Genomic DNA, 10,600 nt, shown 5'->3' on the forward strand with positions numbered 1-10,600 from the left:
AGTGGAAAAAAAAAATAAAATGACTTAAGGACTAGCAATGGGCAAAGATTTTTTCCCCCAAAATATCTGGGTAGATTTGTATCTTGATAAAATCTATATTTTCTTTGAAGTCACATTCACCATAGTGCAGTAGTGTATATATTAAAGGTACCAATGGTTCTACCTCTAAAATTGAACAGTCTATTCATATCAATGCCAATGTAATCTATGCCCTCCCAGGCATTCAATCTATGCCCTCCAAGGCAGCTAGAACAAACTTTATTAATCATTTCTTCTCTCTCCATTGTCCCCATTGTGACAACTCTGATTGAAGTTCCATTTCTCCCACTTCCTCCCCCAGAACAGTGCTCAGAGCGGCCTACTGGCACTCAATATTCTTTGTTATGATTTTTTTTCCTCTTTGCGTATGAAATCTGGTTGTCAACCCAAGACTCATGTTAATTTTACTGTCCTTTAAACTCCTTACGTATCTTCCCAACTGCCCATCATGCCTTTTGATCCATTTTATTTTGCGTCATTTTCTCATTGTCACTGTACACTTTGATTGTTGGTCAAATGGAAATAGAAGCTTTCACCACATCAAATTTTGAAGCATGCATTTATGCTGTTGGGTTGTCTGTTATCATGGTGCTTGTTTGGTAGTGCATCATGGCTGCAGCACACTGCACCAACCTAATCATCGTTTAAAACATGTTGCTTTTAAAAGGTTTACTGCAGGGTGACAGCAGGACTCCTATTCCCTGGCATACTGAAAAACATAAAAATGTAGGCTCTTTTTTTTTTTCAAAGTCAGTATTCTTAGTTACGATTCTAGTTGTTCATTGAAGTGTTTAGAAACTTGAGATTATTTGGTAGCAAGGAAAAATAAATCTCAGGTTCCTTGCTGGTTGCACAGTTTGCCAGTGGTGAACCAAAACTATCAAGGAATATGTGGAGAACCCATGACTGTACCTCTCCTAGACACGACTTTACAGAGAAAGCATTTTAAGAATGTCAAGGACAGATTTTAGCCTCATTTCAACTTTAAAATTACAAGCTGTACTGACAGCTGAGTCATTAATCTCTTCCATTCAATGTGAAGAAAAAAATCACGGAATATGAATACTCTGAAATAGCAAATGTTCTATTGAAGTCTCAAACATGGGATATGTATTTTATTCCATTGCACAGCAACAGAGTGAAACATTCCACCTTCCACCTCCATCTAAAAATCCTGTCTTGTCATTACAGTTTATCACACATTTCTTCTGGTGTATTTGTTTGGGACACCTGCTTTCTATAACTCCATGAAGTCTATAATCTTGCCATGTTGTGTGCCATGGGCAACTCCCGGGCACCAGTCACAGTTCAGAGATATCAGGTGTAATGAGAATGTGAGACCACTAGTGGCCGCTGCTCTTTACCTTGCTTTCCCAAAGGCAGGCACCTGGACAATAGCAGTGACAGCATCCTTGGTGGCGGTGTCAAAGGAATTTGCATGTAATGATTTTCGTAAAGAAACACATCTTGTAAGTATAGAATACTATTGAAATGTACCGTTTGCCTTGAAATACACCTGTTAGGTAGAAAGGGCACATATTTTTTTATCTCCATATGTAAATAAAGAAGCAAACACAAAAATCATTCAAGGTGTAACAGTAGGTCATTTGCTTGTGACCTACAAGGCCATAAAAGTCCCTCTTATACATCAATTGTGAAACTCGGTCCTTGCTTCATAACAGTTTTTCAGAGGATTGGGAATGAGAGAAGAAAGTTTTACTTAGTTGCATACATCTGTTGTAAGTGGGCTCAAATTCCAGAAATGTTTAAAGGGGCAGCATATAATCAGGGAGCTGCTGTCTGGTAGCTGGTGCTACAACTCTAACCAGATCTCAAGGATTCTCACTCTATCTGGCCTCCTTTACTTCTTAAAAATAACCAAAAATATAACCAGTATTGCAGATGAATAGCAAAATGAATCAGAGTCCTATACTTTTCATTTAAAAATATAATGAAAAATAAAAACTCAATTTTTTTTATTTTTAGTTATTTATTTAAAATTTTTTTTTAATATTTATTTATTTTTGACAGAGAGAGACAGAGCATGAGCGGGGAGGGGCAGAAAGAGAGGGAGACACAGAATCCCAAGCAGGCCCCAGGCTCTGAGCTGTCAGCACAGAGCCCGACGAGGGGCTCGAACCCACAGACTGAGAGATCATGACCTGAGCCGAAGTTGGATGCTCAACAGACTGAGCCACCCAGGTGCCCCCTTAATTTTTTTTTTTTTTTTTTATATTTTTTTTTTAAAAATTTTTTTTTAATGTTTTTATTTTTATTTTTGAGACAGAGAGAGACAGAGCATAAGCAGGGGAGGGGCAGAGAGAGAGGGAGACACAGAATCCGAAGCAGGCTCCAGGCTCTGAGCTGTCAGCACAGAGCCCGACGCGGGGCTCGAACTCACGAACTGTGAGATCATGACCTGAGCCGAAGTCGGACGCTTAACCGACTGAGCCACCCAGGCACCCCCCCCTTAATTTTTTTTAATGTTTATTTACTTTTGAGAGAGAGATACAGAGTGCAAATGGGAGAGGGGCAGAGAAAGAAGGAGACACAGAATCTGAAGCAGGCTCCAGACTCTGAGTTGTCAGCGCAGAACCGGACTCAGGTTCGAACCCAAGGGCACTGAAATCAAGACCTGAGCCAAAGTCAGACACTTAACTGACTGAGCCACCCAAGTGCCCCAAGAATGAAAACTTTTAAAAACATATCAAAGTAAGGGTTTAACGACGTTGTATTTCTTTCCACTACATATTGGATGGCTTATGTAATAATAAGCTAAAAAGTCTAAATACAAAAAAATAGTGCTAATAAGTTTCATGAGCTCATTCATGGTTCTTGGAGATTGTAAATTAGTAAATAGTATCTGAATTAGATGCATTCAATATTTTTTAAGTTGAGACATTGTGATTAATAATAATGAATGATACTGGGGCGCCTAGGTGGCTCAGTCCGGTTAAACCTCTGACTTCGCCTCAGGTCATGATCTTACCAGCTGGTAAGTCTGCTTCTCAAGCCCTGTGTCCGGCTGTGTGCTGACAGCTTGGAGCCTGGAGCCTGCTTCTGATGAAGCCCCTTCTCTGCCCCTCCCCTGCTCACTCTCTCTCTCTCTCTCTCAAAAACAAATAAACATTAAAACTAAAAATAATAATAATGAATGATACTGAATACACAAGATTGTTCTTAGCTAAAGGATGTTTATGTAAAGCACATTTTCTCATAGTTTTCAGTTTCTTTAATGCCATTAATCCCATTGATCAAGTGCCTACCATGTGCTAGGCTTTGCTTCTCAGAGTCTTTCATTTAATTCTCAAAACAATTTCCTGAAGCTGAGATTTAAGAGGTGAAACTTTTGGTCTAAGAAATGCAATGTAAAAAGTTAGTAATTGGTAAACCAGATTTGATTTCAGAAACTTCTTTCAAATGCTTCAGCTTATTCAGTAAAGTTTTTTTCAACATATATATATATAATACAGAAAAGAGTTGTTAAGGACATGGAGATACTGTAGAATAACAATCTTAGAATAGGGTTTTTAACAACTCATTTGAAATGTGATTTTTATGTTTAAAATATTCTATACAAAAAGTGGTAAATAAAATGCTAAAAGCAAAATTAATGGTTTGGAAAATCAAATGGCCAAATTCCCCCACAAAAGAACCCTATGAAGAATTGGAAATCAAGAGTGAGAGCAACAAAACAAATGGAGAACAAATCCAGGGAATCTATTGGAACAATTGGTATTCTGGAAGGCAACAACAGCACCAAAACCACTAGAAAAAACACAAACTATGAATAGAGTATTCACACTGGCTGAAAAAGAGTTGAGTTTTTTAGTCAATACTTAATACCAAGTGTGATCAATGAAAAGAAGATAACACACCCATACTTAGCCTGGTGAAGTTTTCTCACCTGCAAGGATTAATGGGAAAAAAAAATATATATAAATTCATGAGAGTGAAGGAAAGAGAGTCAATCTTGTATCATGCATCTCATCTGCACCAATGAAGTATAGAGGACAGCACAGTTCTCTGAGCCAAGAACTTCTTTACTATGCCAAGAAAAAGAAAAAGAAAAGAAAAGAACATTTAAGTTAAAAAAAGACAAGAAGGAAGGAAAGTAAGCCAGTTAGTAGTTACACACACACACACACACACACACACACACACACACACATCAATTATACACTCTCTGAGACAATTTTAAAAAAGAAAATATACATTCTGAGAAAATTACTGAAAAGTATTATAGTTGAATAAAAACCATATCATAATATCTCAAAATAGCAGGCAAGTTAGTCAATAAATAAATCCAGGAGAATTCATTGTTCCTCCAAAATTGATGACGATAGTATGATTGTGAACAATATTGTTGGTATAAGAAGCATTTGGGGGGGGGGAGGGGCAGCTAACTTGGACTTAAAATTCAAAAGTTTATTTAAAAAACTTGAGTTCATGTAAGTTGGAAAAGAGGTGAGGAAATAAATGTGTCCTGAAGATTTTGTGTAACCTGGAGGAATGACATAAATTATTTGGTTTGGGCATATTAATAAATAAGCCCATGGGTTAGTGCAGCCATTAAAATGAGGACAAACACTGATGAAAATATATATGTATTTACATGAGACATGAGACTGCTGACTCGAGGAAAACATGCAAATTATTCAACCCAGTAAAAGGCAAGTGAAATGATATAGAATAACAAAAGTCAAAAGGGACAGAAGAATAAGCTTAAATGTATGTATTATTACAATAACTGCAAAGAAACTAAAATTGATACTGAAAAATAGTACCTCCAATAGGATTAAAATTTTATAGCTCTATCTTCATTGCCAGATAAATGACACTTACTTGAAAGTTACAAGGTAGAAGAGAAAGATATGGCCAGAGATACACTAATATTAAAGTTATATGCACTGATGTTATGATGGGAGAGAATTAATACTTACTGAGTGTTTGTAATGTTGCAAGAAACGTGTTTTATGAAAAAGTTTCATTATCCTTGTTCTAGAGATAAAAAAATATAAGGCATTGCAAGTATAGACAATTTACATGTTGACTAGTACTCAAATGAATAGGATTTTAATATAAGATTTGACTCACAAGTCTTTATGTAAACCTTTACACCAAACTTCATTACCCAAGAGAACATAAAATGTATGGTTAAGCACTTCCACATACTTAATAACAGCTAAACTGCATGTTATGAATAGAGTTGACTCCCTATTTCTAATCTTTAAAAAATCAGCAGTACAAGATAGCTAACAATCACAGAGAAGCTATTGTAATCAGATAGTTGTCATAACAACATAGTGGTTCAACACAGTAGAATAAAGAGAACCAAAACTTATTCAAATACAAATGGAAATTTTGTGTGTGATATAGATGGGATTATATGCCCCACCCCAGAAAAAGAGCTGAACAGTTTAATAATGGTATTTGGCCACTGAAACCATGTGAAAGAATATAAAATTATACTGAAACATCCCATCATACACTTAAGTGTATTTCCATTGAATTAGAGCTCAAAATGAAAAAAATAAAAATAAAAAAAGAAGTTAAATAAAAAATATTGATGGGAAACATGAGGATATTTTCATAATTTGGAAGTGGATAAAATCTTCTCGCCAGAATCCATGAAGGAAAAGAAATCAAACTACTTTTCTGCACAAAAATTTTGAATTTTTTTTTAATGCTTATTTATTTTTGAGACAGGGAGAAACAGAGCAGGAATGGGGGAGGGTCAGAGAGAGACGAAGACACAGAATCTGAAACAGGCTCCAGGCTCTGAGCTGTCAGCACAGAGCCTGACGCGGGGCTTGAACTCATGGGTGGCGAGATCATGACCTGAGCTGGAGTCGGAGGCCCAACCGACTGAGCCACCCAGGTGCCCCATCTGCACAAAAATTTTGAAGTCTTTATGAGGACAAAAATAGACTAGGCGATATTAAATATGTATTGAGCAGAAAATATGTTCATATGTCTCTTGAACATGATTCTAAAATGTGTAAAAATATAAATAAACAAACATAGTGGGCAAAGGCTATGCTCAAGAAATTTGGAGAAAAAGACATATACAAACCCCAAAAACTTGTGAATAAATATTCACTCTCACTAGCAAGTTCTGTTTCATGGGCAGATAATACAGGTTGCTGCACTGAAAAGGCCCCCATGTTTGGGGTCTCACTCTCTCTTGTCATCATCTTAAAATTCTTAAACACTTTATTTTTGAATTTGGGTTTTGTAAGTGAACTCTGAGTGGAATTTGGAGCATGTGCTCTGGCTCATGTGAGGTCTAGCCTCTTCCCACCTTCCTGTGTCCTTCCTTCCTGGGATGGCTTGTTCCCCTCCCTGCAGGGAATGGAAAACAGCTTGGATGGCTGGAGAAGGCCTCCATTTTGCTGTTGCCCTATGAAACAGTGGGTCTAGGCAGGGTGCTGAAAGAGACGGTCAGGCACATGCCCCAGGTGATCCTGGATTGTTTCACTGCTTGCTCAATGAGTTACCCAGCAGGCTTCTTTTGCCTACCTGTAGCCAGGTATCAAGTGTGTCCAGGTACAAAGGCTTTAATCCCTTGGAAGACCTCTATCCATCATGAGTTGCAGGGCTGGGCTATGAGAAAGGGAGACTGCTTTCTGAATCTGGGCCAGGGCTCTGCATTTTCATTTTGTACTGGGCTCCCAAGTTATGCAGTTGGTTGTGTTCACTAGTAGTCAGGGTAAGGGATTTAAAACAGTGACATACCATGCTACTCTTATCAGATTGATGGAAAAATGAAATGGAAACCTTCAGCGACAGCAAGGAGGTAAGGAAATGGCTCCCCTCAATCCTGCTGGTCATATGGTGGGTCACTAACGGTACTTTTCATTCAAATATTTTAAATTTGACATTAAAATTCCTATAAATTCACTTCTATGAATTCAAAGGTGTAATGTTTCTTAGATTAATTTAGTTTATCTTTTCTGTGTTGTTTCAGTCTTTTGGTAAAGATAGACAAGTTGGCCAGTTATACACCCATTATCATCAGAGGTACCACAGCTTACATTGCAAAATATTGTCCAAATAACAGTTATTATTGTTATGATTATTATCTGGGACATGAAGTCACAAAATGGAAATACTGGCTCTGTTTCATTCTACCTTGAGCCTAACTAACATCATGCCTGTCACTTGACAAGGTTTTAAGTTTGAATTACCATGTAAATTTTGAAATCACATCTTTTAAAACCACGCACACACACACACACTCACACACACACATACACACACACATGCACACACATACAGATGACACAGTGTTGTTTTATTGCCCACCACCCTTTGCCTTTGTATCAAATCACACACCACACAACGAGCTATGAAATAATACATACTATAAAGTGAGCTATAAAATACATACTATAAAGTGAGCTATAAAATAAAACATACTTATGAAAGTGTTGAAGCAAGGATGTCTTCAGATGCTGATGCAGTGTGCAGAAGAGTTTTCCCAGCATGTTTATAATCATAAGGCTTCTGTGGGGCTTTCTCTCCTCCCTGTCATGACATTCCTGGTAAAAGTTAATATAACTCAAAATTCCTTCTACTTTATTTCAGGTGCAATATGTAGGAATGTTTTCAAAGAAAACTACACTTTCTATATGTTTAGAAATAATATTCGTATGAAGATATTACTTCTTTTTAAATATCTAGGCTTATTTGAGGGGGTTGGGGGCTTATGAACTTCCTCTGTGTGTGTGTGTGTGTGTGTGTGTGTGTGTGTGTGTGTCTGTGTTGAGCCAGAGTCTCCTGACATGGCATTTTGTAAAAGAAGTATTTTTTTGGTGTTCCTTCTTTCCATTAGATGTGTAAATCACTATCCCAACATTGTGTTCTATTAATCTCAGTGAGTCACCACACTTCTTCACTTGCCCTCAATTCTTGTCCCTCTTTCCTCCATTAGGTATTAACTGGAACCTGCCTTCTAATTCTGAGCAATTAAAGGAGCATAGTTAATCTTCTTAGGAGTTAAATGTAAATGACAAAGAATGTGGTACCATCCTTTTAGCACTCCATTTATTCTATTGTAATTCCTGAAGTAAGAGAAAATCCACAGTTCATTTAATATATAACTACAAGTGACATATTGAGAGCAGAAAAAGCTCTCTCCCCACGCAAAAGAAAAAAAAAAATCTCAAGTTGTTTATCAAACTATTTTTAAGTGAAAGAAAAGAAGTCTTAGAATATTCAATTGTCCAAAAAAGATCTATAAGGAATGAGAGTTACCTACTCCTCAGCTGTTGCCAATTCTGTACTGGTAAATACCTTTTAAAATTAACAATTAGAAACAATTAATGCAGCATGTGACTTTCTTGCTCCCTTTATACTTCCCCCATTCTTCTTCTTTCCACTGTCCTGTCTCTTGATAATTTTTATTTTATAGTCTCTGAAATAAAATATTTATTGAGTTTATATACATGTAATTATCAAGTGAAGAACTCTTTGGTAAAGTTGCCAGTTAACAGATAGGTAACAGTTTATTGACATACTAAGCCACTGTTTACTGATCTCATATTTAGAACCTAGTTGTTTTCTTAAGCTTCTAGACATTATAATAGTGTTCATTTCATCTACCACAGTTTTAGGTCAAATTATTCTTAACTATAATCATTTGTCCTGTTTAAAAGGATTATTGGGTGCTTGTTTAGGCAGCAAATATACTAAAATTGGAACGACGTGGAGAAGAACAGCAGGGCCCCAGCTCAAGGATGACATACACATTCGTAAAAGGATTGTCAGGTATTTGTGAATTTTAATGTGTAAGCTCAGTGGAAATATTAAGGTACTGAAAGAGTTAACATACATGGTAAAGTCTTTACATTTCTTAAAATAATTTCTCCAACATAATTCTGTAAAGACTAATGCTAAGGTTATAGTTTATATTTTCTCACATTATCAGATGCATAAAAAGGTTTATGACATCCAGTCTTTAAACTGTATTTAAGGAACACTCTTGTCTTTTAAAAAATTATAATTATATGAAATCACTATAACCAGACCTTTGCCATTCTATATCTGAGCACGCGCACACACACCCCCCCCCCACACACACAGTAAGGTTAAATTATAATGCTTTCGGCTAGATTTTCTATGAGTTTCAGGGTTTTTATAAAATAATGTCATACTAAAATAGCGTTTATGTTGCTAGCAGAAATAAAATAACACAAAATTTAAAGAGGATGAGCTATAAAGTATCACGCTAGGTGTCATCTAGAACACGTCCTTGCTCTCTGATCTATAGAATGTTATTGCTCCCTTACCCTAAATTTTCTTTTTTAGTTTTAATAGAACAGTTATAAAAGAAAAGTTTACTTATTTTCTTTCTGCACTTAATTGGACCATCTTGTATATTCTCAGTGGAAAAAACTGTTATAGACACTGAATTTAAATTTTAATGAGTTATTCTGTTAACTAAAATAGTTAGAAAATAGTTAGAAAAACAAATTGTCTAATTCTATATCCAAAAATTCCTTGAATGGATAGGACTGCATTTCTAATATTTAAGTAATTTCATGTGTCTCAGATTATTAACCCCATAAACAGATTATTTTCACTTAGTGAACATCCATTAAGGACCAGAAAAATGTGAGCTAGTCTCTTATTTGTAGAAATCAACTTGAAGGCATAAAGCCTTAAGAGTTTCTGTGTGTCCTTGATAGTTAGCTAGTAAAATCAGATGATTCAAAATAAGTGGATATGCCGTGTCATTGGGTTTTGTACTAACAAGAATAGAAAGGAAAAGAGGTAAGGGAAAGAAATGATTCAAAAAATACCTCTACAAAAGAAAGGTCTGTGTCAAGGAGCCTTGGCAGTGAATCAACAAGAAATCTACAAGGGCTTGTTGAGTCAAGGCTTTCCGGATTCAGTAGTTCATATAAATTCATGTATTCATTCATTCAACAGCTACTTGCTGAATGCCTATTTTGTGATAGGTACCGTGCCCTCATGCCCTCTACTCCCCAATACACAACCCCCTCCTGAGCCCCAAAAGTCCATTGTCTTATGCAATCTTCACCTAGACAAATTGATTCTGACAATCTCATTGCATTTATTTCATTCAGGTTTAACATGTCTGGGTTGTGTGTTTCTTAGTTGTAGGAGATATATTTGAAATTAAAGCAAAAAAAAGAAAAAGTCTATACATTTGAAGTCCTTTGGGGAAAAAGCATCATCATTGGTAGGGAAATGAGAAAAGACTACACACACTCCAGGATACAAAAGGAATCTCGGATATATAAAGAATGTACTGAAAATGTAAGCCAATCTTCCTGTATTTTTGATTATTGATTCTTGGTTGTTGATGCAGCTACTAGAAACCAGTAATTACCTCTAAATATTTAGAGATTATTTTGCAGCATGTCTGTTACATCCAACTGTTAACAGTTATTCTCTAGCAACATACTATTTTCTTAAACTGAAAAAAAAGAAGAGGCATAATATTATGGAATTTTGCATTATGAAAGGTTTAGACTATCCATATCTCTCTTAAAACCTTATTGTGCTATGATTAAATGCATCTAAAAAATAA

At 36.0% G+C, this 10,600-nt stretch overlaps 1 non-coding gene across 1 annotated transcript; it reads left to right on the top strand.

The window, feature by feature from the left end:
* The first annotated feature begins 8,712 nt into the window (after positions 1 to 8,712).
* Positions 8,713 to 8,817, top strand: LOC132693439 (U6 spliceosomal RNA). The gene has a single exon (XR_009616822.1). It is a non-coding gene; the product is annotated as a U6 spliceosomal RNA (small nuclear RNA).
* Positions 8,818 to 10,600: the final 1,783 nt, after the last annotated feature.

The sequence above is a fragment of the Panthera onca genome, chromosome B1 (genome assembly GCF_046562875.1).
Source record: "Panthera onca isolate mPanOnc1 chromosome B1, mPanOnc1 haplotype 2, whole genome shotgun sequence".
Lineage (NCBI taxonomy): Eukaryota > Metazoa > Chordata > Mammalia > Carnivora > Felidae > Panthera > Panthera onca.